General features: G+C 39.8%; 1 long non-coding RNA gene, 1 other non-coding gene and 1 pseudogene across 3 annotated transcripts in view; 2 read left to right on the top strand and 1 right to left on the bottom strand.

Moving 5' to 3' along the window:
• Positions 1 to 25,081, top strand: part of LOC140504633 (uncharacterized) — a 184,811-nt gene that overhangs the window by 63,462 nt on the left and 96,268 nt on the right. The gene's annotated exons all lie outside the window — the stretch shown is intronic.
• LOC140523426 (high mobility group protein B1 pseudogene) lies at positions 310 to 1,100 on the top strand (annotated as a pseudogene).
• Positions 13,352 to 13,423, bottom strand: TRNAT-CGU (transfer RNA threonine (anticodon CGU)). Its single transcript has one exon. It is a non-coding gene; the product is annotated as a tRNA-Thr (tRNA).

A 25,081-nucleotide genomic window follows, 5' to 3' on the forward strand; every position in this document is an offset into this window, starting at 1 on the left:
AAGAAAGGCAATGCGAACCACTCCAGTATCTTTGTATATGTTCCTACCTTGTCTCTTGGCCATGCTCCCCCACAGGATCACTCCAGGGTACTAGTGGAGCATGTGTACTCTCCTGAAGTTCTCCACATGACCAGTGTGTCTTCTTTTTTCTCCATGCATTTCCCGAATTATATCCTTCACACCACTTCTGCACAGTTCCTTGTTTGTAATATGCTACAGTCCATTCATTCCTATTATATGCCTGTACTTTCTATTTTGGGTAAACCTGAACTACAGTTCTCTGAGAACTGTAATGTTCTATGGCCATACCATATCATGAGAAGATACTGGTCTTTAAAAGATGAGTAGCTTGGCAATGCACTGGGCTCCACAGAGACAGCTCTGGGGCAAGGAAGAGCTGGAAGGGTGCTGGACTACTTTGTGCAGCACCAACAGAAATTAATCAAAAATGGGCAAAGGTGATCCTAAGAAACCAAGAGGGAAAATGTCTTCCTCTGCCTTCCTCATGCAAACCTCATGCTGAGAGAAACACAAGGAGCAGCATCCAGATGCTTCTGTGAACTCAGAATTTTCTAAAACATGCTGAGAAAGGTGGAAGACAATGTCTGCTAAAGAGAAAGGAAAATTTGAGGACACGGCAAAAGCTGATAAGATTCATTATGAAGGAGAAATGAAAACCTACATACCACCTAAAGGAGAAATAAAAAAGAATTTTAAGGATCCCAATGCACTGAAGAGGCCTCCGGCATTTTTCTTATTTTGTTCTGAGTATCATCCAAAAATCAAAGGGGAGCATTCTGATCTTTCTATGGAAGATGTTGCCAAAAAAAAAAAAATTGGGAGAAATGTGGAATGATACTGCTGCAGAAGACAAGCAACCTTATAAAAAGAAGGCAGCTAAACTGAAAGGAAAATATGAAAACAGATATTACTGCATACTGGACTAAAGGCAAACCTGATGTCGGTAAAAAGAGAGGACTTGTCACAATTGTTTCTATCTTACATTCCTAAGAATGAGGAAAGATAGCAGGGAAGTTACAAGATTTAAGAAACAAAAGCATATTCTTATACATGCAATTTTTAAAAAATGATATAGAACTATAAATACCAGGCATTGTGGAAGAGATTTAAGATTTGTTGTCTGAAGATCTTGGGTTTTAATTCTATCACTGCCACTTATCTGTGTTACTTGGTAAATTGCTTAATCTCTTTTGGCCTCAGTTTCCTCATTTGTAAAATTAAAGAGTTGGACAAAATTATCTCTATGGTTCCATCCAGTTCTAAATCTATGATCCTGTAATATGATAAAATAATAATAAGATATTACTTATGTATATATATGTGTATATGATAATCAAGGGAGTGCTTCTATTTGGTTGAGAAGGTGAGTTATTAGGTAGCGATAAGAGATGCAAAAAAAATCAATAAAACATTAAAAACACACAGAAGTAAAAATGTTCATAAAGGGACATTAACAAATCAGGTGATTTTGTTATTATAATGTTAAATTTAATATACACTTTAAAACTTTAGATAAAGATTTAACATAGGATTCTCTTTTTGTCCTTTTTTGCATGCTGAAATGTCCATGTTTATTGGTGATGATTACGGTTGTAATTTTAAAAACAAACATTTAAAAAAATTAAAATGCTTTCAGAGATCTGTCTTTCCCAATTGCTGTTGTAGTATCAACGACCTTCCCTTTCCCTACTCCTCTTATCTGCCCTCCCACTAAGCAGTTTCTTACACTAGAATGGGTGGATCTAGGGTAGGAGGAACTGCTGGTGTAAATCTGGAACACAATTCCTGGTCCTGACCAACCCCATGAAACTTTTCTTTCTTTTCTACAGAGAGAACTGTTGCACTTGCTTTTCTTTGCCATCACTGATCAATCAAATCTGGCCAAGACCTCTGTCCTTCCTGGCCCAATCTAAAGCAATATACCTTGTTCTTGAATCAAGCTTATGATCCTTCTCACCCTCTAGTCTCATCCAATCATCAGACAGATAGACAAGCAGACACACACACACACACACACACACACACACACACACACACAGAGGCACACATACTTCTTTCCTTTTCTCCTTCCCCTGTAAAGAAAGGAAAGGAATAAACATTTATTAAGCACCTACAGAGTACTAGACATTGGGTTAAGCACTTTATCTCTTTTAATCCTCAGGACAGGCATGGGAGGTAAATGCTATTTTTTCCCTCATTTTACCGTTGAGGAAACTGAGACAGACAGAGGTTAAGCAAGTTACCCAGGGTCCACAGCTAGTATTTGTGGCTGCATTTGAACTCATGCTTTCCTGACTCCAAGTCTCGTGCTTTATATCCACTGTACTGCCCAGGTGCATCACAGGTATAGATGCTCACAGGTGTTGTCCCTTGGGTCCCACCTCACCTAGGGCTAGATAATCACCTCAGATTCAAGGTTTCACATGCATGAGGTTACACTTTCCCACAGGTCCCATCAGTGGAGAAGGGGACACATGAAGGGAATACATTGACCAGGAAATGCAGAGAGAGACATGTATGAAGGGGACTCCTGCCTCCACCACGACTTTTCCGTGGCTGGCTTCTAAATGTCTTGTTACTCTCTGCTGCCCTCTGCTGCGCATTAGCTTCAACGTAGCTTCTTCTGCAACCTTAGGAATGATAATGGTTCTTGATATGTGCAAACTACTATTCAGCCAACTAGCTGGAGCTGCCCTTGAAGTTTGTCTTTTGAATTTCTCTTTGATCTGATTTTTATCTCCCATTTACACAGTATTATCCTGTATGCACATAGTGGTGTGCATATTCTCACTCTCCATTAGCATGTCAGCTCCTTGAGCACAGGGAGGATGTTTTTGTATCCCCAGCACTTAGGATACCAGGCACAGGATAATAGCTTAATTATTGTTGATTTACTGACTGTTGTGTTGCTAAGAGCTCTTTCAGTCCAAATTCTTGACTTATTCCAATTTTGCAATTAATCTATAATCTCATTGAGCAGAATATTCACTCCCACAATGCAGATTGCTGTACGCCCTTGTTTACTTATACTCATGTCTTTCCTTAGGTTCACTACAGGAGACCGATCCAGGATACCACTGGAGCATGTGGGTTATCCCACAGTTCTCCATGTCTTCATTTTTTTCATACATTTCCCTAATAACATTTTCCACACCACTTCTGCACATTCCTTGTTTGTAATGTGTGAATAATGCCTATTCATTCCCATTATACATCTCTACTTTATCTTTTGGGTGATCCTCAACTACAGTTCTCTGAGGACCATAATGTTCCATGGCCATGCTTCATCATAAGAAAAATACTGATATTTAAAAGATGAGTGCTTGTTTCACTGAGAGGTTTGAGGACATTGAAAGACTTTTTTTTTTTTAAATTAAATTTATTTATTTAACTTTTAACATTCATTTTCACAAAATTTTGGGTTACAAATTTTCTCCCTTTTTATCCCCTCCCCCCCAAACACCAAGCATTCTAATTGCCCCTATCACCAATCTGCTCTCTCTTCTGTCATCCCTCTCTGCCCTTGTCTCCATCTTCTCTTTTGTCCTGTAGGGCCAGATAGCTTTCTATACCCCTTTACCTGTATTTCTTATTTCCTAGTGGCAAGAACATTACTCGACAGTTGATCCTAACACTTTGAGTTCCAACTTCTTTACCTCCCTCCCTCTCCACCCCTTCCCTTTGGAAGGCAAGCAATTCAATATAGGCCAAATCTGTGTAGTTTTGCAAATGACTTCCATAATAGTTGTGTTGTATAGGACTAACTATATTTCCCTCCATCCTATCCTGTCCCCCATTACTTCTATTCTCTTTTGATCCTATCCCTCCCCATGAGTGTCGACCTCAAATTGCACTCTCCTCCCTATGCCCTCCCTTCTATCATCCCCCCCACCCTGCTTGTCCCCTTATCCCCCACTTTCCTGTATTGTGAGATAGGTTTTCCTACCAAAATGGGTGTGCATTTTATTCTTTCCTTTAGTGGAACGTGATGAGAGTAGACTTCATGTTTTTCTCTCACCTCCCCTCTTTATCCCTCCACTAATGAGTCTTTTCCTTGCCTCTTTTATGAGAGATAATTTGCCCCATTCAATTTCTCCCTTTCTCCTCCCAATATATTTCTCTCTCACTGCTTGATTTCATTTTTTTTTTTAAGATATGATCCCATCCTCTTCAATTCACTCTGTGCACTCTGTCTCTATGTATGTGTGCGTGTGTGCATGTGTGTGTGTGTAATCCCACCCAGTACCCAGATACTGAAATGTTTCAAGAGTTACAAATATTGTCTTTCCATGTAGGAATGTAAACAGTTCAACTTTAGTAAGTCCCTTATGACTTCTCTTTGCTGTTCACCTTTTCATGGTTCTCTTCATTCTTGTGTTTGAAAGTCAAATTTTCTTTTCAGCTCTGGTCTTTTCATCAAGAATGCTTGAAAATCCTCTATTTCATTGAAAGACCAATTTTTCCCCTGAAGTATTAGACTCAGTTTTGCTGGGTAGGTGATTCTTGGTTTTAGTCCTAGTTCCTTTGACTTCTGGAATATCCTATTCCATGCCCTTCAATCCCTTAATGTAGAGGCTGCTAGATCTTGTGTTATCCTGATTGTATTTCCACAATACTTGAATTGTTTCTTTCTAGCTGCTTGCAATATTTTCTCCTTGACCTGGGAACTCTGGAATTTGGCCACAATGTTCCTAGGAGTTTCTCTTTTTGGATCTCTTTCAGGCGGTGTTCTGTGGATTCCTTGAATATTTATTTTGCCCTCTGGTTCTAGAATCTCAGGGCAGTTTTCCTTGATAATTTCATGGAAGATGATCTAGGCTCTTCTTTTGATCATGGCTTTCAGGTAGTCCCATAATTTTTAAATTGTCTCTCCTGGATCTATTTTCCAGGTCAGTTGTTTTTCCAACGAGATATTTCACATTATCTTCCATTTTTCCATTCTTCTCGCTTTGTTCTGTGATTTCTTGCTTTCTCATAAAGTCCTTAGCCTCCATCTGTGCCATTCTAATTTTGAAAGAACTATTTTCTTCAGTGAGCTTTTGAATCTCCTTTTCTATTTGGCTAATTCTGCTTTTGAAAGCATTCTTCTCCTCATTGGCTTTTTGAACCTCTTTTGCCAATTGAGTTAGGCTAGTTTTCAAGGTTTTATTTTCTTCAGCATTTTTTGGGGTCTTCTTTAGCAGGGAGCTGATCTGCTGTTCATGCTTTGACTTCATGTCTCTCATTTCTCTTCCCAGCTTTTCCTCTACCTCTCTAACTTGATTTTCAAAATTCTTTTTGAGCTCTTCCATGGCCTGAGCCCATTGAGTGGGCTGGGACACAGAAGCCTTGATTTCTGTGTCTTTGCCTGATGGTAAGCATTGTTCTTCCTCATCAGAAAGGAAGGGAGGAAATGCCTGTTCCCCAAGAAAGTAACCTTCTATAGTCTTATTTCTTTTCCCTTTTCTGGGCATTTTCCCAGCCAGTGACTTGACCTCTGAATATTCTCCTCACACCCACCTCTCCTCCTGATCCTCCCAGCCAGCGTTTGGGGTCTGAGATTCAAATGCTGCTTCCAGCCTTAGGGCTTTTGGCGGGGGCAGGGCTGCTATTCAGTGTGAGATTAAGTTCAGGTGCTGAGGTTGGGGCAGGGCCGCCTCTCAGGCTCAGTTCCCTCAGGGGGTTTATGCACAGACCTTCCACAATGGATCCAGGATCCTGCCCCCTTGGGGAGCCCTGGTCTGCAGCCGCCTCTCAGCTTCTACCTCCCGGGGGGGCCTGAGTTACGGGGGCACCCCACTCCCCTCTCGACCGCCAAAGAGACTCTCTCACCGACCCCCGTCACCTGTGGGTGGAGGGACTTGTGCGGCCGCTGGAGATCCCGTCCCTGAAGCCTGCTCGAATCTTTTCCTCTCAGTGCCGCGACCACGGTAGGGCTGCACTCAGCTCCCAGTTCCGGGGCTCAGTCCACAGCGCAAAGGACCCCCCGCGAGAGGTTTGCAGATCTCTCCGGAACAGAAATCTCCCTCGCTCCAATGTTCCATGGCCTCTGGGTGCAGAATTCGCTGTGAGTTACTTCCCTGTAGCCGTTCTATGGGTTGTGCGTTCGGAGCTATGTGTATGTGCATCTTTCTACTCCGCCATCTTGGCTCCACCCCCCCCACATTGAAAGACTTTTATAATTTTCCAAAAGTAATATAATTAGCTCTCTTTCTCTTTAATTCTGGGCTCAGCTCCTTGTTCATTTGCAGGGTTTGTCATATATATAGGAATATACAATACAAACACATATGTATTTATATGTATACTTACACACATAATATACATATATATAATATATATATTATCCCCAAAATCTTAGTGATTTTAAGTGATTAAAGCTTAAATGTGTGCATATATATGTTATTATACATAATAATATATTATATAATACGTAATACATATAATTTGTACATAGTACATATGGACTCTAGATACATATATTTATACTATAAATGTGTGTATATATATTCATATTGATAGAAGAGCTCTCTAGGTTGTCCTTTTATTTTCATATTATAACCTGGACAATAGGCATTTTTCATCAACTTGCTTTTTTTCTGGATAGCTGATAAGGCCACACTCTCTTGAATGGTTATAGATCTTATCCGAGACTCTCAGCAGTGTATTAGGGCTTCATTCAATTAGCACAATGACACTTGAGAGCACAAAAGCCTGGAGGAACTCACCATCAAAAGGGAATTCCTTTTCAACTTGGATTCTGTAGTGATCTCCTCCATGATAGTGGCAAATACCTTTGGCAGTCACACATTTTTCTGTTTTATGCCCCATTTGGTATTAATAATCAGTGGGTCATTGAATAATTGTTATTGATATATAGACAGGAGATGAGTGACACCTCATTGGAAGACAGCCTTTAAAGAGGAGTTTGGGGTAGCACAGACTGATCTGGATCAGACTGCTTTAGGAGTCTTGAAAGCTTACAGGTCCCCAGCCTGAGATCCAAGATTAACACAACATCCAATAGTCCAAGACAATAGCATCAGAACCAGTCCAGCCTTCTTTCTAGAAAGATGGAGAGTCCAGCCCTAACATCAAGTCAAAAGTCAGGAAATAGGCTGGAAGAATGAGGGAACACAAAAAAGAATCCCACCATGAAAAGCTTTTAGAGTAACAAAGATGCTCAAAAGACAAATCTAAAACAAGAGAATTACTCCAGAATATCTGCAAGGAAAGCTCCCCTCCCCAAAAAAACACCTATAAAAGCATCTGGGGGGCACAATTTCAATTAGAATTTCTAGAAGAGATGAAAAAAAAAGTTGAAAAAAAGAGCTAAAATGGTTTAATAAATGAGAGTGCTAGAGGAAAAAACTTTAAAAGAATTGAGAGTTTTGGAAGGAAGAATTACAAAGGGCATTAACAGCTTCCACAAGAAATATAAAACTGCCTAAGCAACAAATTCCCTAAAAATTTGAATAGATGAAAAATAAACCAATGACTCCAAAAGACAAGAGATAAAGGCAAAAGACTAGAAAAAAAGAGAACAAAACATAAGGCATTTTCAAGCAGGGGTAAAAACCCAATAACTAAAAAGCAAACAAACAAAATCCATCATTGACTTGAAAAACTGATCAGGGAGAAAAAAAATTAAGCATCATTGGACTATCTGAATAACCATCTCCCCCCACAAAGAACCTAAATAAAATATTACAAGAAGCCTTAAAAGGAAACTGCCCATATCTCTTAGAATCAGTGGGCAAAACAGAAATACAAACCAGAAAGAAACCTGAAAGAAACCCCCAATGAAAATTTGTAGGAACATCATAGCAAACTTCCAGAACTCCCAGGTCCAATTTTTAAAAATGCAACAATCTGAAAAGAATTCAAATACCAAGGAACCAGAGTCAGAACCATCCATGAATTAGCATCTACCATCCTAAAAGGATCAAAGATCTTGAATATAATATTCTAGAAGACAAAGGATATAGGATCACAGCCAAGAATAATACTCAGAAAAATTGGGTATGATGCTACAAGGAAAAAATTTATTTTTAACGAAATAGAAAACTTTCAAATATTCCTGATGAAGAGATCAGAGTTGCACAGAAACTTTGAAGTTCTAACACGAGTTAAGCAAAACATAAAAAGGTTAAACAAAAGTGAGCATTCATAAGGAACTAAACAAGGATAAACTGCTTACATTCTAATTTGGGAATGTGTCACCTCTAAATCCTATTATGAGAGGTAATCGAGGGCGTCTCATCAGACAGAAGGCCTGGAAGGGTTTCTGTTATATGTTGATGATCTTAAGAAAAGAATGAAAAGAGTGGAAGAGGAATATATACTAGGTGGAGAGGAAGGGAAAGAAAGGGAAAAGGAAAGTATCTCACATGATCAGGGTGCGCAAGTAGATATCTATACAAGACAGAGGGTGTGGGGGAAGTTTCTGATGCTCAAACCTCATTCTCTTCTGAACTGATCGAAGGAAGGAAGAACACACACACACACACACACACACACACACACACACACATACACGCTGAGACTCGAAGAACTAGGTACAAAAATAGATTCCACTCAACAATAAAACAGGAAGGAAAGCAGAGAGGTGGGTATTAGAGGGAAAGTAGATTAAAGGTCAGTTTTCTAAGCAAAACAAACTCTTAAGGACCTACAAATACATTCACAGCTCTTTCTGAGGTGGCCAAGAATGGGAATTCGAAGGCTTGCCCCCTAATTGGGGAATGTCTGAACAAGATATGGCATATAAATGTAGTGAAATAATATTGTGTTACAAGAAATGGTGAAGGAGATGGCTTCAGAGAAACCTGAGAAAGACTTACATGAACTGATGCAGAGCCAAATGAACAGAACCAGAACAACTTCTACAATGACAACACTATGGTAAAGATGTAACTGAAAGAATTAGAGATTCTCTGATCAGTATAATGACCAGCCACCATTTCAGAAGACTAATGATCAAACAACATATCCACCTTCTGATAAGGAGATGAAGGATTCAGAATGCGACCTTTTTTTTGGACTTGGTCAATTTAGAAATTTGTTTAGCATGAGTATACATGTTGTAACCTCAGCTGAAATAAAAATTGTGTTTTTCTTAATTAAGTAGTGGATGGAGTGGGGGAATGAAAAAATAAAATAAAATTTTAAGTGGCATTTTAAAGTACCAAATCTACTGATTCAATTTTTTTTTTAATAACCAGAAGTAAGCATAATTGGATTTTGTTTTTGTTACATCTTTTGGACAATTATATGAGAGTTAAGATGTGGTCTGGTGGGTAATATTGCTTGTGAAAATCTATTGGTCCTTGTCTAATATCTCCATCACTGGGGCCCTTGATATGTGTATAAACTATTTTCATAAAAAATTAATGTATAGGGTAAAGCAGTCATGTGGATTCACAGTTATTAATGTTCTCTCAGTCACATTTTATGGTAATTATAATTTTTGAGATTTTTCTCTTACTTTAATATCTTTCTTTCAGATGCTATGAGAAATAAGTCCTCAACACTCTCCACATTTTGTGGCCAATAGCATGAAATGCCTGTGATCTACTCCAGCTGCTTTTTGCATTTTAGTGCTCTTTCCATTTAATCCAGGAGCCCATCCAGGACTGCTGTAGTGCTTTCATTGTTATAAAAGTCTCTGAAGCTATTTTCCATTTTCCTTCCTTTTGCTGTCCTTCCTCCAGTTTCAAACTTAAGGCTGAACTATGACTACATAGTTCATCACTATGTGAACTAGGACTACCAAACTTTCTTTAGATCTGTTTTCTTTATGAGGCAATATTGTCCAAAACCCTTGACCATTCTCCACAATATTTTACAAAGGAATTTATATTCTAAACCAGTGTTACCCTTGGCTGTTATATTTCTTCACTTGGCAAGCAGATTCAACCAACGAAGTTTCTAGACCCTTTTAGTCTCTTCATTACAACAATCAATTTATGCCAGTCAAACTTCTGAATCATTAAAGAAGTCCTTTCCTCCATCCATTTCCCAATTTTGGCATCAGTAACTTCAAAAATTAGGTCAGGTTGCAGTTATTTTAATTACTCATCATATCTTTTTGTCATACGTATATATGTCTTATACTTATATGTGTGTTCATCCTCCATTGCCTAAGAAGACCATGCCATCCGAGAAATGATGACATGACTTACACTTGACTGTTTTGAGTGAGGGAGGGCTGTGCAGATCACCAGCCTCACTTCTCTTCCAGAGCCATCTGAATCCAGTGACTAGATATTCATCAGGATGACTGGAGATGACCCAGGATGAGGCAATTGGGGTTAAGTGACTTGCCCAAGGTCACACAGCTAGTGAGTGTCAAGTGTCTGAGGTGAGATTTGAATTCAGGTCCTCCTGACTCCTGCACTGGTGCTCTATCCACTGCACCACCTACCTGCCCCTGCCCCCATAAGTATATGTGTGTGTGTGTCTTATACTTTTAATTTTGTATTGATTCTAATCTTTGCCCTAACAAATCGGTGATCTGACTGTATACAGGCAGTTAATTCAGGAATGACTCCCATATCAGTAATGAACCATTTCCTATTTGTTCAAATAGAATCAATTTTATTTGTGATGCTATTGATGCTTGCCATGTTCACACAGCTTTTTGAAAATAAAGTATTCCTGATATAGTGGTGTGAAGCTTCTGCGTCATCTAGAAATCTTTCTCATTCCCTGAACCATACTTTCACAATATTTTTCACCATCCTTGACTACATTTACCTTTGCCTTGAAATCGGGGTATCAAAGTGTATGCTGATTTCATTTGTAGGGTTTTGTTTAGTTTACGTTCTCCATAGACTATCTCTCTATTTCTTCATCCTCTGCGAGAAGATGCCTCTAACCTGCAATTATTTTCATGGTGGTCTTTCTGCACATACTTACATAGAATTCTTTATGAGGTGATCAAAAGGGGCATGAGGTGATATTGTTTTCTTTGGATACAAAATAAAACCAATATTGTCAACTCCTTTGTCTTTCCAACAAGAGCCTGTGAGCCATCCTTCCATTTATCTGGAAATTTTGTTTTCTTTCTGACTTCATTCATTTGCAGTAAGATTATTAAGACTTGGATGATTCAGTACCTCCCCTTGTCATTGGATAGTCAGAATAACTGCAGCTAACTTAATTTATATAGTTGGCCTAAAACTATTTTAGTCCTTTCTATCCCCTTTCTGTCATTCTGCCACCATCATGAAAGAACAAAGGGGTGCCCAGTAGGGCTGCGGGCCATTTTGCGTAGCAGCTAGGGGCAAATAGAGCTCAGACCTGGAGTCAGGAAGACTTGAATTCAAACACCTAGTCATCGTGCGACCCTTGTCAAGTACCTTAACCTCTTCCTCAGTTCTCCTCATCCGGTAATATGGGAATAATATAACACCTGCCTCACAGGGTTGTTGGGAGGTTCATAGGAAATAACTGAGCTACAATGCTTTGCAAACTGCATTATCCAACTATGAGCTACACTTTGCAAGCTTTAAAGCATTATCCAACTGTGAGCTGTGACTGCATTTTTCTGTGTTTTGTGAAATGTAATGACCAAAGAATTAACCAACATGTAGGCAGTGAAATGATTATGAACCTCTATACAGAGACTATTTCTCTGAAAGCAGAGGTTGCCTGCCTCTTGGATCTCCTCTGAAACATTTTCAACTTGGTATAACCCATCAAATCTCTTATTCCATCGGCCTAGTCTGCAAAATTGTGGTCACCTCACCACAACCAAGCACTGACTGATTTGACTTAGAATGAGAAGGTCCCTTTCAACTCCCATGGTGCCACTCATTGTCCTTACAAATGAGGAGGGCTAGATGCAAAACATGCCTTTAGGTTTCTTCTTCTTGTTCCGGAAGAGGAAGGTAATGTCAGGTCCAGCAAGTGAATTGGATTTAAGTGAGGCAGAGCTCTGCAGTCATTCAGCCTCACTCTCTCCTCCAAAGTCATTGAAATCCATGACAAGACAGGTCAAGATGACCAGAAATGGCCCTGAATGCAATGGAGGACCCTGGCCATTTTAAGCTAAGGATTTTATTTCCCTATTATAGTTTGCCTCAAGCAACACCCATTCAATAACTGAAGGCTAAAGTTAAAGAACTGAGACAAAAAATGGCCTTCAGAAAAGAAGTCAGTCTGGGAAGGGAAGACCCTCAGAGTTTCTGGCCAGAACAGACCTTTATACTGTTTCTCTCCAGTAATCAAGTCTCTCAATGACCTTCATAGGTAAATAATAGTGGGTCTTCGGAAACTGAAGTATAATTCATCTAAGTCTCAGAGGGCACCCCAGCTCTTCTGGGCATTCTATCGCAGAGCTGGACAGTGGGGAGCAGACGTCTCTTTTGGGAGTGGGGACATGAAGACAGCGTGGTGGCGGACCCTGCTAACGAGACTGGAGAAGACCCTGGGGGAAGATGGGGAAGCAGCTTTCACGTCCTTTCCCCCTAAGTGGAGCCTTACAGCAGCCTGAGCAGATGTGGAACCACAGGTGGCAGGTTCGAATCTCCCCTCTCGTTGTAGGCACTTCTCTGCGAGGCTGAGCGAGCCTTTTCTTCTGCATCACAAGGACTGGAAGCTCTTCCCCGACTCCAGGTCTACCTTGTATGATCCCCTAAGACCCCTGCCCTTTTTCTCACTGAAACCCCTCCCTGCATGAACGTGGGGCAGGTCAGGAAGCTGGGGCAGAGGCATAGGGAAGGAAATCGTTCTGGGGGGCAGCCTCTTTGGGGGGACACGAAGGAGGGGTCAGGAAGTCCAAAGCTGCAGGAGGAGGGGCAGGATCCTTTCCAGGGTTCCCGGGGTCCCTGGCTGCGGCGGCTGCGGGCGGGCAGGCAGGCAGGACAGGCGTCTGGCTGCGCGTGACAGTCCTCTGGTTACGTGCGGAAGCTGGACATCCAGCTCTCCCGGAGGAATGCCCATTTCCTCGTGGACATCAGGCTATAAAGGGTTAAGTGACTTGATTCCCAAGGCGCCGAGGTGATGCCACGTGGTAAAGGCAGGCTCAATAAAATATGCAAAAAAGATTTAAATTAATTCAGCTTTCCGGGCGGTCCATTCCCGTTGGTTCGGGTGTTTACGGCGGGCTTTCCTAGGGCAGGACCGCAGGATTATTTCTTTACAGACACCACGTGGCCGGGCGCTACCTCGGGTAACGTCCCCTAAGTCTGGCCGGGAGGAGGAGGAGGTAAAACAGGGGAACCAGAAGGAAATGTAAACTAAGGGGCCCCGGTGCTCCGCGGCCGGGGGAGCCACGCTGCCCGCTCCCGGCCCCAACGGACACGAACGATCCTAAAAATTAGCGGATTCGAAAGTTGCTGCCGCTAGGCACGGACGGGGTTCGAACCCGTGATCTTCGGTTTACGAGACCGACGCCTTACCACTTGGCCACCGCGCCTGCGTTAGGCTGAGGGGCGGACGAGCCTCTATCCTGGCGCCGCTCCCGAGGGCTTCCCGGCGCGGGCACGAGCACGCTCCGCTTCCCGCGCTCCCTCGCTCCTCCCTCCCCCCCCCCTCGCCAGAGCCGCTCGGCTGGAGGGAGGTGGTCCGCGCGGAAGGGACTTCGCGGTGCTCGAGGCCCCGGGCCGCCGTGGGCGGGGCCACGGGGCGGGGCCGAGCGTCTAGTTGGCCCGTTCTGCGCCAGAACGAGGCCGGCTTCTTACAGCGTCCTCGAGGGGGGTTGGCTCGCCGGGGCCGGGACCTTTGCTTGGGACGGAGGGGAAGCTGGGGAAGGAGCTCTAGAGGACGCTCGCCGAGAGTGTGCCCGTCCCTCTAGGTGTCTGCCGGACGGTCCGCTGTGACTGATAAACCCGGGGGCACTCCGAGCTCCCCGCCAGATTCGCTCCTGGAGACACCGCCGGCCTCGGGCACCTTCGCTTGGGCACGTGTGCGCGGGAAGACGCGGCTGCCCCTCCCCCTCCCATCCTGATCCCCACTCGTTTTTCATATTGGGACCACGCGCTTAGATCACCGGCCCCACGATGCTGTACACGAGAGGGAAATGAACGCCCACGGCCAAGAACCCGGAGCTCCACCGTGATCCCAGTTTCAAATTCCGTGGCCGCGAGCAGGCGGGCAGGCGTCACGCTCCGTCTGACCATTAGCAGCGCGCCGGGCGGAAGAGCGCCTGGGCCACACAGCTGGTCTGTGACGTCAGCCCGGGGAGGCTTCTGGCTTTTAAAGGGCCCTCCTCAGAGTTCGACTTGGGGAGGGGATCCCGTTCCCGTCCCTGGCCGTGTACTTGTCGGGATACTTGGTTATTGTCCTCTTGGAGTGGAGCGTGAAGCATGATGGGAAATTGGCATACAAGCCAGAAGCCGTTTTTGCAGTAAGTGGGCACGAGAGAGGAGGTCCAGCTAGTTTCAGAACAGACGCGGTATTCTTTTGGCGCGTCTTCTCTGAGACATACGGTAATTCGGGAGTAAGTTAATGTATCAAGTTGAAAATACACTGAAGTTTGTAACTCTGCCACAAGGCACGATACACGGGATAGGCTCTCGAAGATGATTTGTCAGATAAAGCCTTCTTGTCTCACGAGACTTGTCATAAAATTGAAACCTTGGGACATCTAAATTTGAAAAAAAAAAAAAAGAACTTTGGAAATGCTAAATATTTCAAACTTGCGGATGTTAAGCATATTTAATTTTAAGAGGTTGTATGAATCAAAGAACATAGTGGAATTCCCCAGCCCCTAAGAGTTGTTGAATACTCTTACCAAGTACTGATGGGGTGCTTGTGCTGGGGCCCCAGCCCTAAGATCATACCTCTGGGAGTCTCCCCATCTTTCAGTAGGCTCCTGTCCTGTGAGAAAAAGTTCACTTGTTGCAGGCCTGACTGTTATCAGAACAGACAGAGGGGATGCCTGGTCCAGGGATTTGTGTCCCTGACTGGCCCAGGGACTCTGCCTGGAGCCAGATCCCCAAGGTCCAGGCTTCTGGCCGTTAAACAAAAAAAACTTTTCTCCCTCAATACCTGGTATCAACGTTATCTCTGCAGACTCTGTTTTTTTTCCATCCATAAAAGATAGGCGCCTGCTCCCAAAGACACTTGGACCCCTGATATATCCCTTGAAGTGTCCCTGATTACCTCATTAGCATCGTGGGCATTGTTTTCCCTTGTCCGTTTTCCACATAAGCCCCAGCACCATCCCCACTAGCTTGCAGGTTCCCTGAGGACCCTCGTCTGCATCTGCTAAAGCATTGTAATAAGCTCCCGTCACTTGTCGGAGAGAAAACTTGAGTGTGTGGATTCATTCCAGGCATTCCGCCTTGGCATTCTCAGGTTCCAGCACCCCAGACCTCTTCAGTACTACAAGAAATTACAACGAAAACAAAAGCCCAAGTCCCTAATGGTGGAACTCGTATCAGTTGAAGCCACTATTCGGGACTATCACATTTTGTTTTTCAAAATCTCATTCTTCTTCTTGTTTTTTTATATCACATTTCTGAATACTGTGTATCTTACCCGTCCTTTGTTTTGTATATTACTTTTTTTTGCTTTGTTGGTGAATTTATAAATTTATGCTAGCCTTTATGAAGAGGGAAAGATTGAAACAAAAACATGGATATATGTCAGTTTACCCCCTATTGAATTTAAATTTCACAGAATGGTGATTTTATAAATCAACAGTTTATTGCAAATAAATTTAAACACAAATTTACCAAGGTTATTCCAATAAGCACTCCTTAGCAGTATCATTGAATTCGAAAAGCATTTATTAAGCACCTACTACATGCAAGTCGCTAACTTGGTACTTCTCACAAAGGTAAGGAAAAACCTTACATAGTTTCATTTCTGTATTTGTAGGTCAAACATTTGGGGTGGGGGGAATTTGACATAAGCACTTTTATATATTTAGAATTCTTGTTTATTGACCTTTTTTCCCTTTGGTCCTCTCCCTTATAATTTCTGACTTTCCCACTTCTGGTTGGGTACTGTTCCTAAGGCCGCTTAATATTCATAAAGTGTGTGAACACTATAGGTTACTAAGATATCACCTAGTCATTTTTAAGGAAGGTATCCATTTATGAGTAGGTACTTCTCTCATGAGAGGAAAAGTTGAATACAGAGACCACACAAATGCTTCCATTTATCTATATTGCTTATAGGCAAGGCTGACTTTGAGTTGAAATGTTTCTAGAGAAAGTTGTGTCTTCAGTAAGAGTGAAAGAACTGATAAATAGAAGTATGTATAGAATGATCGTGTGTATATGTGTGTAGATAAATGTACATACATATATATGCATATTTGTGTCTAATGGTAGCCATCTTTCTTGGGCAGTCGGGGGAGGGAGCAAGGGAAGAAAAAAAAGAAATTTACATGATAACTGTATTATATATTTAAGGAAAAAACAGGTTGCAGTTTCATGTATAATCACCTTTTTTTCTTCTGTGTTATGGAAAGGCATATTTTATTTCATAAATTAAAAATATAAAAATGTTAAGAAGAGTTGGAAAAGGAGCTCAGAGGTCATCTAGTTTAACATTTTCTTATTTTTATTCTTATTATTTTAATTGTTTTCAGTATTCTGCAATCACTTCCATATATCTTAGATTCTTTCCCCTCCCTCCCTCCTTCTCCTTTACCTCCCCACTCCCTCCCTGAGACAGCATAAAATTTCATATAGATTCTACACATACATTCTCTATTAAATACATTTTCACCTTAGTCATGTTGCACAGAAGAATTAAAATGAATGGGAGAAATCATAAAGCAAACCAAAACATAATACAAAAGAAAATGATCTGCTTCATTCTGCGATTGAATTCCATAGTTCTTTCTCTGGATATGTTTACCATATTCTTAAAACATGAATTTCTACAACATTGCCAACAAGTTTCATCACCTATAAAATGAGAGGTTCTGTATTTAATGATCTCAAAGATTCCTTCTAGCTCTTGACCTATGATCTTATGATTTTAAGTGGATCATTTATACTGGAAGACCACCTGTGATGGAGCCAGCTCTGCCACTTACAACCTATGTGACCTTGGGAAAGTAATTTCACTCCCTCAGTTTCCTCCTCTATAAAATAATGAAGTTGGATTAGATAACCCTAAAGCCTCTTCCAGCTTTAAACCTTAAGTTCCTATAATCTCAGGCATTCTTCTTCACTTTTGGACAATCTAAATAGTGTAATCCTGTATAAAAGACTCATGACATAAAGGCTCCTAGGTACTTTTTGGAGGTATTTCTCCCTCATTTCTCCCTCCTCTGCCAGCTCCCATTACACCAAAACTGGTTCACAATATTATAGAATATTATGATTGCTATTATTAGATGAAGGAGAAAAAACCCCAGACCTTTGAAAGAAAAAAAAATCTCCTGAAGTCATTTCCATTCAGTAAGCATTTATGAAGTACTTACTGTATGCAAGACACTGCTAGACATTAAGGATACAAAGACAAAATTTAAAATGAGTTTAAATGCTCACCTTTAATTGGAAAGATGATGAACTAGAGATACAGAATGAAAACACACTTTCAGACATATCTAATGTGTTGATTTATTTAGTATGACTATACTTACTTGTTATATCTTTTAATCTTTTTTAAAAGTCTGGGCTTTTCCTAGGGGATGTTACATATAAACAGAGAGGAAAATATATCATTTGACCAGGGAGAAATCACTAAAAAATAAGGATATTAGGACCTTGATGGATTGTAAAAAGCAGATATGAGGAAGGAATGCATTACAGTCTGTGTCAAGACATGGAGATGGGAGATAGAAAAAACCTAATTCTGGAAATAGAAAGTAGGTCAGTTTAGAACATAAAATACATAAAGGGGAATAGTGTGAATTAAGTCCAGAAAAGTAAACCAGAGCTATTTAGGGCCTTAACTGCCACACTAAGGAGTTTGCATTTTATCTTAGAAGCATTAGAAAACCATTGAAGCTTCTTAAGCACCTGACATGATCACATCAGTTTCTTAATTTTTAAAAAAAATTTTTTTATTTGTTTTGAACTTACATAAAGACAAAAAAAAAAAACATTTCCATGTACACAGTACAACACAAAAAGATGATTCAATATGAAACCATGAAATCTCCATTTCACACAGTTTACTTTTTAAAATGAATTTATTTTTAGTTTTCAACATTCACTTCCATAAATTTTAAATTTTCTCCACCTCTCTCTTCTCCCCCTTTCCCAAGATGCCATGCAATCTGATGTAGGCCTACATATACATTCCTAGTAAACATATTTTCACATTGGTCATGTTGTATATAAGAATTAGAATGAATGGGAGGAAATATGAGAAAGGAAAAAAAGAGAGCAAATAGGAGGCTTTGATCTGCAATCAGACTCCACAGTTCTTTCTCTGTAAGTGGATGGCATTTTCCATCATGCGTCTTTTGGAGTTGTTTGGGTCCTTGCATTGCTGAGAAGGGCTAAGTCTATCAAAGTCAGTCACCGCACGCTGTGGCTGTTACTGTGTACGGTATTGTACTTCTGTTCCTTTCACTCAGAATCAATTCATACAAGTCTTCCCAGGTTTTTCTGAAATCTGCCTGCTTTTCATTTCTTATAGCACAATAGTATTCCATTACATTCATATACCACAACTTGTTCAGCCATTCCCTAATTGATGGACAACTGCTATAAATATTTTTGTATATATAGGTCCTTTTCTAACTTTTATGATCTCTTTGAGATATAGTCCTAGAAGCAGTATTGCTGGATCAAAGGGTATGCACATTTTTATAGTCCTTTGAGCATAGTTCCAAATTGCACTCCAGAATGGTTGGATCGGTTCACAACTCCACCAAAAATGCATTAGTGTTCCAATTTTCCCACATCTTCTCCAGCATTTATCATTTTCCTGTTTTATCATGTTAGCCAATCTGATAGGTGTGAGGTGCTACCTCAGAGTTGCTTTGATTTGCATTTCTCTAATCAATAGTGATTTAGAGCATTTTTTTCATATGACTATAAATTGCTTTAATTTCTTCCTCTGAAAACTGCCTGTTCATATCCTTTGACCATTTATCAATTGGGGCACACAGTTTACTTTTTTTAAAAAATGTAATAAATATTACATGTTCATTTTCAAAGCGACTCTGCTTTTCTGACCTTCCTTCTGAGTTTTCCTTTGTTCTCTGATGTGTACTTTTAATTTTTTTCTCCCTCTCCCCACCCTAGGAAAGGCCACCATTAGATGCTGATATGTGGACATATGAGTGTGTATATACACACACATATGTAAAACCATACTATATATAATATTACATATATTATTATATATTATATATATTACATATATATATATAATTTATCAGTTCTTTCTCTGGAGGTAGATAACATCTTCTTTCCTAGCTCCTTTGTACTTGATTTGAGTATTTATAATACTCTTAGTTGTTCTTTGAACAATATTGTTGTTACAGGATATAATATTCTCTTGGTTCTGCCCATTTCACTCTTCATTTTTTCATGTAAGTCTTTCCATGTTTTTCTAAAATCAACCAATAGCATTCCACCACAATCACATGCCACAACTTGTTTAGCCATTCCCCAATTGATGGTAACCCCTCAGTTTCCAGTTCTTTGCCACTACAAAGAGAGCTGTTATAAATATTTTAGAACATGTAAGTTCTTTTCCTGTTTCCCTGATCATCTTGGGAAACAGATCTGGTATTGCTATTGCTGGGTCAAAGGGTTTACAGGTTTATAACTCTTTAGGCATAATTCCAGATTGCTTTCCACAATGTTTGGAACAGTTCACATTTCTACCGACAGATTATTAACATCTCAATTTTTCCTGCATCCCTTAGATCAGTTCTTTAGGAAGATTATTTTGATAGCCACTTATAGGATATATTGGAGACAAAAGACTAAAAGCAAGGAGACCAATTTGTAAGCTATTACAATAATCCGATGGAAAGGCGATAATAGCCTGAACCAGTGTGGTGGCTATGTGCCTGGAGAAAGAGGCAAAACATCCTAAGGTGATAGAATTGCAAGACTTGGCAAATGTTTGGCTATGGAGAGTGAAGGATTAGGTATGTCGTCAGGGTTGCAAACCTGAATGATTGGAAGGGTAACAAACAAAGTAGTATGAATGTGGGTTGGTTTAGGGATGAAGTAAATGAGATCTGCTTTGGACATGCCTAATTTGTGATACTGGTAGGACGTAAAGGTGAAATTGTCCAGCAGGCAGTTGGTAGCTTCAGTAGGTGATGGGCTGTCTTGAAGAAGAGGAATCAGAGTTGTTCCGTTTGGACTAGAAATAATAGGTAGAAAATGCAAAGAGGCATATTTAGCTTTTATGTCAGGGAAAACTTCCTGAGCAGTAGAGATTTCCCAAAAAAGGTAGAAAGACTTATCTTGGGAGGTAGTGAATTCCCAGTGGAGGCCAGAAGACTACTTCCTAGATGATAGCTGAAGTCCCTTTCAAACTTAATATTTGATCCTATGACGTACTGCTACTGGAGCATAGATTCAGTAATCACATAGATGTGTAATAGTAATATGACATTTTCCTAGCACTTACAAGTTTTCAAAATGCTTTCCATTAATTCATTTGATGCTCTTGACAGCCTGGTAAGATACTACTTTTTATCACCCCCATTTTATAGACAAGAAAATTAAGGTTCACTGAGGTTAAGTGACCAACATGATTTATCCAGCAAGTAACCACCAGATTTGAACTTTATGTTCCAATAAGGTAGATTTGAATCAAGGTTTTTTTCTTTCTACAAATCCAGTACTCTCATAACTTCACCACAGTGCCTCTGATTTATGGACATTTAAACAAAAATTTTCTTTTTTATTATGAAATTAATAATCATCCACAGACATAAAACATTTCAATGTGCAGTGTAAAAGAGAACAAAAAGTAAATATTAAATTTAACAAGGTAGTAATGAAATTGTTCTTTCTTGTGAACTTTTTAACTTCTCTTTGTTCTGTTTCTTGTTTGTTTTATTTTATTCATATTCTCTTCTCTTTTTCCTTCCCCCCAGGCTTTTCACTACCTCACCCCCTCCTTTCCACTTCCCTGCCCCTAAGCCCATCCTTTTAACAAGTATAGTCAAGCTGAACAAATGAACACATTGAACACGTCTGGAAATGTGTTCTCATTCTGAGCTCTGGTTAGGGATAACTAGGTTGCTTAGTGGATAGAATGCTGGGCTTGGAATCAGGAAGACTGATTTTCTGAGTTCAAATGTGGCCTCAGATCTACTAGCTGTATGACCCTGGCAAGTCACTTAATCCTGTTTGCCTCAGTTTCCTTATCTGTAAAATGAGCTGGAAAAGGAAATGCCAAACCTCCAGTATCTTTGCCAAGAAGACCTCAAATGGGGTCATGCAGAGTTGGACAGAACTGAACAACAAATAAAAATCACTAGTTCATCGTCTTTCTAATTAGAGGTAGGAGGCATGTTTAATCATCAGTCTTCAGATAATGGTCATCATGTTGATCAGAGTTATGAAGTCTCCTTAACATGATTGTGAAAATTGTGAAAATTGTTCTTCTGACTTTATTTTATTCATCAGTTCATACAAGTCTTAACATTTTACTAAATATTTTATAGTTATCATTTTTTGGCACAATAATATTCCATTATATTAATAAACCACAGTTTGTTCAGCTGTTCTCCAGTTGATGAGTACCTACTTTGTTTCCAATTCTTTACTATCAAAAAAGTATTGTTATAAATATTTTTGTAAATATGGATCCTTTATACATCTTTCTTTGAACTTATTTGGGGCAAATACCTAATACAGTTATTGTTGGATCATAGAACCAGTATAACACAGTTTAGAGACTTCTGGGACAAAGTTCTGAATTATTACTCAGAACAGTTGAACCAATTCAAAGTCCCCACCAACAATACAGTGGTATCCCTGTCTTTTCACAGTCCCTCCACCATTTGCCGTTTTTATCTTTTGACATCTTTGCCAACCTGATAGGTGTAGTTTAAAGCTTCGGAGTTTTTAAAGTGTGCATTTTGCATATCATTAGTGATTTGGAACATTTTTTCACATGATTGTGAATTTCTTCTAAATTTCTTCTTTTGGAAACTGTTTATATCCTTGGACCACTAATTTACGAACACACATGCACATATTAGAGATGACTCTTGTTCTTGAATATTTTAAAAATCAATTTCTTTTATCTCCTGGCTATCAGACCTTCAACAGAGATATTTTCTTTTTTTTCTTTTTTAAATTAACTTATTTGTTTTCAGTTTTCAATAATCACTTCCATAAGTCTTAAATTTTCTCCTCCTCCCTCTCCCCTTCCTCTCTGAGACAGCATGAAATCTTATATGGGTTCTACACATACATTCTTATTAAACACATTTTCACATTTGGCATGTTGCATAGAAGAATTAGAACTAAAGGGAGAAACCATGAGAAAAACCAAACCAAACCAAAACATAACACAAGAGAAAATAGTCTGCTTCACTCTGCATTCCAATTCCATAGTTTTTTCTCTGGACTTGGATGTCATTTTGCCTCAAGAGTCCTTTGGGAATGTTTTAGGTCCTTGCATTGCTGTGAAGGGCCAAGTGTATGAAAAGCAGTCCTCTCACACTGTGGTTGTTACTGTGTATGATGTTCTCCTGGTTCTGCTCCCCTCACTCAGCATCAGTTCATATGAGTCTTTCCAGGCTTTTCTGAAGTCCTCCTGCTCGTTATTTCTTATAGCACAATAGTATTCCATTACATTCATATACCACAACTTGTTCAGCCATTCCCCAGTTGATGGGCATCCCCTTGATTTCCAGTTTTTGGCTTCCACAAAGAGAGCTCAGTAGAGATATTTCAAATGAATGTTTTTCAGCTAACAGTTTTTCTTTTTATTGTAGCTACATTGTGTTTGAGCAAAAGATTTTAAGTTTAGTATAATAGGTAGGATTTGTTTTCTTTTTCTCTTTAGGGATCACCTTGTTTGTATTTTTAATTGACCGCTTTTCTTTTTATTCTTCATTTTTTAATGCATCCCTCCTTTCACTCTTCCCTTCTAACCTCGTAAAAAGTAAAGGAACAAGTTCAGATAAACCAACTACTATATCAGTGACTCTGACAGTATATACACTCATATTTCACACTAATAAACACCTCAGTAGTTTGGGGAAATGCATTTTCTCAGCTCCCTCTAGGGCTTAGTTGTGTCATTATAATCACACAGTGTTCAGTTTTATTTTGTTGTTTTTCCATTTACATTATTGCAGTCTCTGCATACAGACTAAAACAGATTGAGGGTAGCTGACCAGCCTTAAACTCATTGGTGGCTTGGAGAGGCATCTATTCCAAGCATGTGAAGACTTCCTTTGGCAGGGAATGGGTTGATAAGGACAATTTGTTCCAGTGCCTATGATGGCAACTGAAGCAGATGCTGTGAAATCCTTAGAGCTTGATCAGTTATCAAAGATGCCAAGGTCATCAACTGTATCCTGAGTCATCCAGACTGCCATTGGACTCTGGAAGAGAAAGTGAGCCTGACAACTTTGAGCAGCTCTGCCTCACTTAAGTCTAAATCATGCATGAGGCAAGATAGCACCCTGTGATGTCATTGATCCCGTTCGAAAAAAAAGAATGAATAAATTGTGAATATTATTTTCCTGGTCCTGCTTATCAGATGCATTTGATGCAAAGACACCAAACTATATTTTCCCCCTCTTAATAGTATTAATTTTTTTCCAATTATATGTAAAATTATTTTTAAGCATTCACTTTTATAAGATTTTGAATTCCAAATTTTTCTTCCTCCTTCTCTCCCCCTACCCAAGATAGCAAGCAATTTGATATAGGTTATATACATATGCAATCATGTTAAACATATTTCTATCTTAGTCATGTTGTGATAGAAAAATCAGAAGAAAAGGGAAAAATCATGAGAAAGAAAAAACAAAAAAGTGTAAGTGTGCTTTGATCTGCATACAGACTTCATAGTTCTTTCTCTGCATATGGATAGCATTTTCTATCATGAGTCTTTTGACATTGTTATAGATCACTGTATTGCTGAGAAGAGCTAAGTCAGTCACGGTTGATTGTTCATAGCATAATGCTGCTGTCATGCTACAATGTTCTCCTGGTTCTGCTCACTTCACTTTGCGTAAGTTCGTGTAAGTCTTTCCAGGTTTTTCTGAAATCCACCTGTTCATCATTTCTTATGACACGATGATATTCTATTACATTCATATAGCACAATTTGCTCATCCATTCTCCAACTGATGGGCATCCCCTCAGTTTCCAATTCTTTGCCACCACAAACAGAGCTGCTATAAATATTTTTGTACATGTGGGTTCTTTTCCATTTTTTATGATCTCTTTGGGCTACAGACCTAGTAGTGGTATTGCTGGATCAAAGGATATGCACAGTTTTATACCCTTTTGGGCTATATATTCCAAATGGCTCTCCAGAAAGGTTGGATCAGTTCACAAATCCATCAACAATGCATTAGTGTTCCAATTTTCCCACATCTTCTCCAGTGTTTATCATTTTCCTTTTCTGTTATATTAGCCAATCTGATAGATATGAGGTGTAGTATCTCAGAGTTGAATCTCTTCTCCAAATAGTTATCATTGGGAAAGGTAGTTATTTCTACTATGCTCTGGTTTTCAAAAATAAATTTTGTTATATTTTGTTTTTATACCCCTGAAATTTTCCAAAGTAACCTTCCCTTTCTGCTCCCAGAGAGCCGCCTTTATAACCAGAATAAAAAGAGAAAAATTAGTTCAGCAAAGTAACCTTGAAGAACTCTGACATTATCTGTAGACTTCCATACCCACAGTCTCCTAACTCTTTCCTTGAGACCATGCTCAACCATTATCATTTCATGGCATTCACTTTTAGTTGTTTTGTTGATGTTCTTTCCATTTAGTAGTGATAATCATTGTGTATATTGTTTTCTGTGTCCTGGTTACTTCACTTGGCATCCATTCATGGAAGTCTTCCCATGATCTCTGAATTAATTATAATAATTATTTTCATACTGGAATAATACTCAGATGATCACAGACTTAAGGCTAGAAGGGACCTTAGAGGTCAAGTCCAACACTTTCATTTCATGGGTAAGCATACTGAGGCTTAGAGATATTAA

This window comes from Notamacropus eugenii, chromosome 1, assembly GCF_028372415.1.
Source record: "Notamacropus eugenii isolate mMacEug1 chromosome 1, mMacEug1.pri_v2, whole genome shotgun sequence".
Taxonomy (NCBI): Eukaryota; Metazoa; Chordata; class Mammalia; order Diprotodontia; family Macropodidae; genus Notamacropus; species Notamacropus eugenii.